At 42.4% G+C, this 9,079-nt stretch overlaps 1 pseudogene; it reads left to right on the forward strand.

Moving 5' to 3' along the window:
* Positions 1–558: 558 nt before the first annotated feature.
* LOC143439956 (coronin-2B-like) lies at positions 559–8,847 on the forward strand (annotated as a pseudogene).
* Positions 8,848–9,079: the final 232 nt, after the last annotated feature.

Genomic DNA, 9,079 nt, shown 5'->3' on the forward strand with positions numbered 1-9,079 from the left:
GAACACACACAAGATATACATTGATATGCACACACATACAGAAACCTTCTATGTGCACATGTTCATTCAGTGACAGGACTGAGTGGCCTAAATTGAGAAGTAAGACATTCATGAGTGGGAATATTGAGAATATTAAAGTACTCTGAAAATAGTTTCCCCCTAAATGGTTGTGATTTTCTAATTATCACACACAAAGTTTAGTACAAGGTTTTGAAAAAAATATTTTACTTTTAGTTGTGTCTCTGTGTGGATATGTGCAGTAAGTACAGGTTCCTGCAGAGACCAGAGACTGCCCTGGAGCTGGGGTTAAAGGATGCTATGAACTGCCCAGGTCCTCTGCAGTACACAGAACCATCTCTCAAGCTGCTGATGCTAGGTTTTTTGGTTTTTAACTAAACAAAGCTAACATAATATTTATCTGGAAACCTGCATAATTAAGAATAAACAGTGAATAGATGCTCTCCCACAGCTGACATTAGCCAGCAGACTCCAGAGTGTGCAGTCTCAAGCTCTGCTGCCCACGGCTGCCCACCCCCAGCCCCACTGCCCACTTTCTGTATGACTGTAACAAAGATGTCCTGACAACATCAGTACTGCAGTTCCAAGTTTCAGAACGTGTACAGGAAAGTTGCCAACAGGGAGCACTGCTTTGACGGGATATTCATCAACAAGAATGTACATAACAACCACTTCTGTGCAGTCAATGTTTGCTTCCTGGCCATAGTCACTGAGAGCTCAGGAGGTGGCTCCTTCCTAGTCATCCCCTTGGAGCACACAGGCAGAATCAAGCCAAACTACCCCAAGGTGTGCGGTCATCAAGGCAATGTGCTGGACATCAAATGGAACCCCTTCCCTGACAACATCATTGCCTCTTGCTCCGAGGACACTTCAGTGCAGATCTGGGAGACCCCTGTTGGTGGGCTGAAGTGGAACATGACTGCGGTTCTCCTGGAGTTCTGTGGACACAGCCGTCATGCAGGGCTGGTTGAGTGGTACCCCATGACCAACAACATTCTGTTCAGCACTGGCTAGGACTACAGGGTCCTCATCTGGAACCTGGACATGGGCGAGCCAGTGAAAATGATTGACTCCCACACAGATGTAATCCTCTGCATGTCCTTCAATACAGATGGCAGCCTGCTCACCACCACATGCAAGGACGGAAAGCTTCCTGTGATTGAACCTGGCTCCAGCAGTGTTCTGCAGGAGGCAAACTGCAAAACACACGGAGTGAGCCCTGTAGTCTTCCTGGGCAACATGAAGCAGCTCCTCACAACAGGGCTCTCCAGGTGGAACATGAGATAGATGGCCTTCTGGGACCAGGAGGATCTGTTTATGCCAATGATCGAGGAAGAAACTGATGGACTCCCAGGCCTCCTGTTCCCATTCTATGATGCTGACACCCACATGCTCTACCTGGCAAGAAACGGGGATGGAAACCTCCGGTACTATGAGATCAGCACAGAGAAGCCCTACCTGAGTTACCTCATGGAGTTCCACTCTCCAGTCCTACAGAAAGGCCTAGGTGTCATGCCCAAGCATGGGTTGGATGTGTCTGCCTGAGAGGTCTTCTGCTTCTACAAGCTGATGTTGCTCAAGGGCCTGATTGATCTCCATGAGTGTGCCCCAAGGAGGTCAGATTCCTACCAGGAGGACATTTATCCCATGATACCAGGCATAGAGTCAGCCCTGACCCCTGAGGAATGGCTGGGAGGTATCAACCAAGATCCCATGCTGATGTCTCTGAAGGAAGGCTATAAGAAATCTTCAGATAGTGAGTTCCAGGACAGCCAAGACCACACAGAGAAACCCTGTCTCAAAACAAAACAAAAACAAAGAATCTAGATTTACCTAAACTGGGATTTGCTTTTTATTTGACAGTTAGTGCCTAGAGTTAATTTTAGATTGGGCTTCACCTACCAACCATACCTACCCAGATAAAAGCAATTTGGGATTCAATTTGACCTACTGAGTGGCTCAGAGATGCAGTGGATATATAAGCCTTTTGCCTGGGGCAGACACCTGGCTGGTCTGCTCCCTGTAGACACCTTATCCTGAACCATCCTAGAGCAGCTGGTTAAGAACCCTTTCCCCACAACCCTATGCCCCAGAACTGCAACTGGGAGCCTGAGGCACTCTGGACCCATCACCCACCCAAACCCCACCCCTCTGGAATACCTCTTCCCCTTCCACCCCTTGCTTGGTCCTTTTGGCTGGGGCAGACACCTGGCTGGTCTGCTCCTGTGAAGATACCATATTCTGAACCATCTTAGAGCAGTGGTGGAACCACTGCACTCAAAGCAGTAGGATTTCAGGATCCCAGAGGAAGCCTGAGTCCCAGGAGCTCTTTCACCCAGGAGCTCAGGATCACAGGATCATAGAGACATCTGGACTCTGAGGAGTTCTGACATAAGCAAGATAACTGGAAAGACAGTCTCCACTCAGAGACAGTGAGTGCAAAGAGCACTAGAGGTAACCAGATGGCGAAAGGAAAGCATAAGAATATATGCAACAGAAACCAAAGTTACCTGGCATCATCAGAAACCAGTTCTCCTACAATAGCAATTCCTGGACACCTCATCACACCAGAAAAACAGGATTCAGATTTAAAATCACTTCTCATGGGGATGATAGAGGACTTTAGAAGGACATAAACAACTCCCTTAAAGAAATACAGGAGAACACAGGTAAACAGGTAGAAGCTCTTAAAGAGGAAACACAAAATTCCCTTAAAGAATTGCAAGAAAACACAACCAAACAGGTGAAGGAATTAGACAAAACTATCCAGGATCTAAAAATGGAAGTAGAAACAATAAAGAAACCTCAAATGGAGACTACCCTGGAGATAGAAAACCTAGGAAAGAGATAAAGAGTTATAGATGCAAGCATCACCAACAGAATACAAGAGATAGAAGAAAGAATCTCAGGTGCAGAAAGATTCCATAGAAAACATTAACACAACTGTTAAAGAAAATGCAAAATGCAAAAAGCTCCTAACCCCAAACATCCAGGAAATCCAGGACACAATGAGAAGACCAAACCTAAGGATAATAGGTATAGATGAGAGTAAAGATTCTCAACTTAAAGGGCCAGTAAATATCTTCAACAAAATTATAGAGGAAAACTTTCCTAATCTAAAGAAAGAGATGCTGATAAACATACAAGAAGCCTACAGAACTCCAAATAGACTAGACTAGAAAAGAAATTCCTCCTGTCACATAATAATAAAAACACCAAATGCACAAAACAAAAAAAGAATATTAAATGCAGTAAGGGAAAAAGGTCACATAACATATAAAGGCAGACCTATAAGAATTACACCAGACACTATAAAAGCCAAAAGACCCTGGACTGATATCATACAGACCATAAGAGATCACAAATGCCAGCCCAGACTACTATACCCAGCAAAACTCTCAATCACTATAGATGGAGAAAACAAGATATTCCATGACAAAACCAAATTTACACAATATCTTCCCACAAATCCAGCCCTACAAAGGATAATAGATGGAAAATTCCAACACAAGGAGGGAACTGCAAAATAGAAAAATCAAGAAAGTAATCTTCCAACAAACCCAAAAGAAGATAGCTAAATTATACCTCTAATAACTAAAATAACAGGAAGAAACAATCACTTTTCCTTAATATCTCTTAACATCAATGGACTCAATTACCCCAATAAAAAGACATAGACTAACAGACTGGATAAGTAAACAGGACCTAACATTTTGTTGCATACAGGAAACACACCTCAGTAGCAAAGACAGACACTACCTCAGAGTAAAGGGCTGGAAAACAATTTTCGAAGCAAATGGTCCTAAGAAACAAGCTGGAATAGCCATTCTAATTTCAAATAAAATCTAATTTCAACCAAAAGTTATCAAAAAAGATAGGGAAGGTCACTTCATACTCGTCAAAGGAAAAATCTACCAAGATGAACTCTCAATTCTGAACATCTATGCTCCAAACGCAAGGGCACCCATATTCATAAAAGAAACTTTATTAAAACTCAAAGCACACATTGTACCTCACACAGTAATAGTGGGGGATTTCAACACCCCACTCTCAGCAATAGACAGATCATGGAAACAGAAACTAAATAGAGACACAGTGGAATTAATGGAAGTTGTGAACCAAATAAGCTTAACGGATATCTACAGAACATTTCATCCTAAAACAAAAGAATATACCTTTTTCTCAGCACCTGATAATACCTTCTCCAAAATAGACCATATAATTGGTCACAAAACAGGGCTCAACAGATAATAAAAAATTGAAATGATCCCTTGCACCCTATCAGCTCACCATGGACTAAGGCTGATCTTCAATAACAACAAAAACAACAGAAAGTCCACATACACATGGAAGCCAAACAATGCTCTACTCAATGATGACTTGGTCAAGAAAGAAGTAAAGAAAGAAATTAAAGACTTCTTAGAATTTAATGAAAATGAAGGCTCATCAAACCAAAACTTAGGAGACACAATGAAAGCAGTGCTAAGAGGAAAAGTCATAGCTCTGAGTGTCTACAAAACAAAACTGGAGAGAGCATACACTAGCAGCCTGAGAGCACACCTGAAAGCTCTAGAACAAACAGAAGAAAATACACCCAAGAGGAGTAGATGGCAGGAAACAACCAAACTCAGGGCTGAAATCAACCAAGTAGAAACAAAAAGAACTATACAAAGAATCAACAAAACTAAGCTGATTATTTGAGAAAATCAACAAGATATAATCCCTTATCCAGACTAACCAGAGGGCACAGAGACAGTATCCAAATTAACAAAATCAGAACTGAAAAGGGAGACACAACAACAGAAACTGAGGAAATTCAAAAAATCATCAGATCCTACTACAAAAGCCTATACTCAACAAAACTGGAAAATCTGGATGAAATGGACAATTTTCTAGACAGACACCAGGTACCAAAGTTAAATCAGGATCAGACAAACCATCTAAACAGTCCCCAAACCCCTAAAGAAATAGCAGCAAGCCAGGCAGTGGTGGCACACTCCTTTAATCCCAGCACTTGGGAGGCAGAGGCAGGAGGATTTCTGAGTTTGAGGCCAGCCTGGTCTACAGAGTGAGTTCCAGGACAGCCAGGGCTACACAGAGAAACCCTGTCTCAAAAAATAAATAAATAAATAAATAAATAAATAAATAAATAGCAGCAGTCATTAAAAGTCTCCCCACAAAAAAAAGCCCAGGATCACATGATTTTCATGCAGAATTCTATCAGACCTTCAAGGAAGACCTAATACCAATTCTCTTCAAACTATTCCACAAAATAGAAGCAGAAGAAACACTACCGAATTCATCCTATGAAGCCACAATCACGCTCATACCTAAACCACACAAAGACCCAACAAAGAAAGAGACCTTCAGACCAATCTCCCTTATGAATATAGATGCAAAAATACTCAGTGAAATTCTCACAAAGCAAATCCAAGAACACATCAAAACGATCATCTGTCATGATCAAGTAGGCTTTATCCCAGGGATGCAGGGATCCTTCAATATACAGAAATCCATCAATGTAATCCACTATATAAACAAACTCAAAGGAAAAAAAACACATGATCATCTCATTAGATGCTGAGAAAGCATTTGACAAAATTTAACATCCCTTCATGGTAAAAGTCTTAGATCAGTAAAATCAATATACAGCAAACCAGTAGCCAACATCAAACTAAATGGAGAGAAACTTAACACAATCCCACTAAAATCATGGACAAGATGAGGCTCCCCGCCCTCTCCCTACCAATTCAATATAGTACTGGAAGTTCTACTAGAGCAATTAGACAACAAAAAAAGTCAAAGGGATACAAATAAGAAAGGAAGAAGTCAAAATATCACTACTTGCAGATGATATGATAGTATACTTAAGTGACACCAAAACTTCCATCCGGGGAACTCCTACAGCTGATAAACAATATCAGTAAAGTGGCTGGATATAAAATCAACTCAAGCAAATCAGTAGCCTTCCTATACTCAAAAGATAAACGGGCTGAGAAAGAAATTAGAGAAATGACACCCTTCACAATACTCAAGAATATTATAAAATATCTTGGTGTGAACCTAACCAAACAAGTGAAAGATCTGTATGACAAGAACTTCAAGTCTCTGAAGAAAAAAATGGAAGAAGACCCCTGAAGATGTAAAGATCTCCCATGCTCCTGGATTGGCAGAATTAATACAGTAAAAATGGCCATCTTGCCAAAAGCAATCTACAGATTCAGTGCAATCCCCATTAAAATCCCAACTCAATTCTTCACAGAGTTAGAAAGAGAAATTCTCAAATTTATTTGGAATAACAAAAAACCCAGGATAACAAAAAACTATTTTCAACAATAAAAGAACTTCTGGAGGAATCACCATCCCTGACCTTAAGCTGTACTACAGGGTAATAGTGATTTAAAAAACTGTATGGTATTGGTACAGAAACAGGCAGGTAGATCAATGGAATAGAATTGAAGACCCAGAAATGAACCCACACATCTATGGTCACTTGATCTTTGACAAAGGAGCTAAAACCATCCAGTGGATAAAAGACAGCATTTTCAACAAATGGTGCTGGTTCAACTGGTGGTCAGCATGTAGAACAATGCAAATTGATCCATTTTTATCTCCCTGTACAAAGCTCAAGTCCAAGTGGATAAAGGACCTTCACATAAAACCAGATACAATGAAACTAATAGAAGAAAAAGTGGGGGAAATCCTCAAACACGTGGGTACAAGGGAAATTTTCCTGAGAAGACCACCAATGGCTTATGCTCTAAGATCAACAATAGACAAATGGGACCTCATAAAATTGCAAAGTTTCTGTAAGGCAAAGGACACTGTCAATAGGACAAAATGGCAACCAACAGATTGGGAAAAGATCTTTACTAATCCTACATCTGATAGAGGGCTAATATCCAATATATACAAAGAACTCAAAAAATTATACTCCAGACAACCAAATATCCCTATTAAAAATGGGGTACAGAGATAAACAAAGAATTCTCAACTGAAGAAACTCATGGCTGAGAAGCACCTAAAGAAATGTTCAGCATCCTTAGTCATCTGGGAAATTCAAATCAAAACAACCCTGAGATACCACCTCACACCAGTCAGAATGGCTAAGATCCAAAACTCAGGTGATAGTAGATGCTGGCGAGGATGTGGAGAAAGAGGAACACTCCTCCATTGTTAGTGGGATTGCAAGATGGCGCAACCACTCTGGAAATCAGTCTGAGGGTTCCTCAGAAAATTGGACATAGCATTACCTGAGGACCCAGCTATACCACTCCTGGGCATATACCCAGAAGATACTCCAACATATAACAAGGACATACACTCCACTATGTTCATAGCAGCCTTGTTTATAATAGCCAGAAGCTGGAAAGAACCCAGATGTCCTTCAACAGAGGAATGGATACAGAAAATGTGGTACATTTACACAATGGAGTACTACTCAGCTATTAAAATCAACGAATTCAAGAAATTCTTAGGTAAATGGATGGAGCTAGAAAATATCATCCTGAGTGAGGTAACCCAATCACAAAAGAACACACATGGTATTCACTCACTGATAATTGGATATTAGCCCAGAAGCTCGAAATATACAAGATTCAACTCACAGACCACATGAAGCTCATGAAGAAGAAAGTCCAAGTGTGGGTGCTTTGGTCCTTCTTAGAAGGGGAAACAAAATACTCAAGGGAGCAAATATGGAGACAAAATGTAGGACAGAAACTGAAGGAGGGGCCGTCTGGAGACCATTCCACCTGGGTATCCATCCCATGTGCAGTCACCAGAGGTAGACGCTGATGTGGATGTCAGGGAGTGCATGCTAACAGGAGCCTGATATAGCTGTCTCCTTAGAGGTCTGCCAGAATCTGACATATTCAGAGGCGGATCCTCACAGCTAACCATTGACCTGATCAAGGGATTCTCAACTGAGGAGTGAGAGAAGACTGAAGGAGCTGAAAGGGTTTGCGGCCCCATGAGGAAAGCAACAATACCAACCAACCAGAGCTCCCAGGATCTAAACCACCAGTCTGGGAACACATAGGGAGGGACCCACGACTCCAGCTGTATATGTAGGGGAGGATGGCCTTGTCAGGCATAGGTGGGGGAGGAGATCCTTGGTCCTGTGAAGGCTGGACACCGAGTGTGGGGGAATTTGTGGGTGGAGAGGTAAGAGTGGGAAGGGTGGGGGAAGCACATCCTCATAGAAGCATGAGAAGGGGTGATGGGATAGGGGTTCCTGGGCAGGGGTGGGGGGAAGAATGGGGTAAGGAGATAACATCTGAAATGTAAATAAAATATCCAATTAAAAAATTAAAAGAAATCTTCAAAAGTGGTATTTAAGGCACCCATCAGAGAAAAGAAGAGCGTTGTAGTCAACGGCATAGATTTGTTAGAAAATGTCTCACCCAGGATAGAGAATGAGCTTCTCAGGATGCTCTTCAGGCAGCAGGATGGAGATTCAGAGGCTGAAGGAGGGAGCTGGCACAGAAGGACATCAGGCTCCATCAGCTCCAGCTCGAACTGAAAAACCTGTGCAACAACCCCAAGAACTACTAGCCCTGCCTCCAGCTGTTTTCCAAGCCCATCTCTCCCTAGTTTCTACTGGTCCCTAAACTGCCTCTTATCTATAGAGCCCAGAGACAGGGCCTGGACTGAAGCTCAGGACCAGCTGGTAGACCCTACCTACCACCTCAAAAACTGGAAGCTGAGCTTTGACCTCCTGACTTCATGCTAACACCAGTTCCCCAGACTCTCCTGGAAAGCCCAACCCTGACTGACAGGAAGAGTCAGATTACAGCCTGATTTAGAACTTGAATTTGTCCCCTGCAGAGGGGCTGCCAGGACCCTCTACACAGGAACCAGTCACTCAGACCCCAGCATTACTTCTGAAGCACAGTGAGGACTGAATTAAGGGTAGAACACTCCGCCCACCTTCTGCCTCCCAGCTGATTCTACTCTGAGCTGCTCCCAGCTGCCCAGCCTGCTCAAGTCATCTCACCCAATGGTGAGCACCTTGTCAACTGGCCCTTTTCTTAACTCTCTCCCACCCCTTTGTCATCAG

The sequence above is a fragment of the Arvicanthis niloticus genome, chromosome 28, assembly GCF_011762505.2.
Source record: "Arvicanthis niloticus isolate mArvNil1 chromosome 28, mArvNil1.pat.X, whole genome shotgun sequence".
NCBI classification, from domain to species: domain Eukaryota; kingdom Metazoa; phylum Chordata; class Mammalia; order Rodentia; family Muridae; genus Arvicanthis; species Arvicanthis niloticus.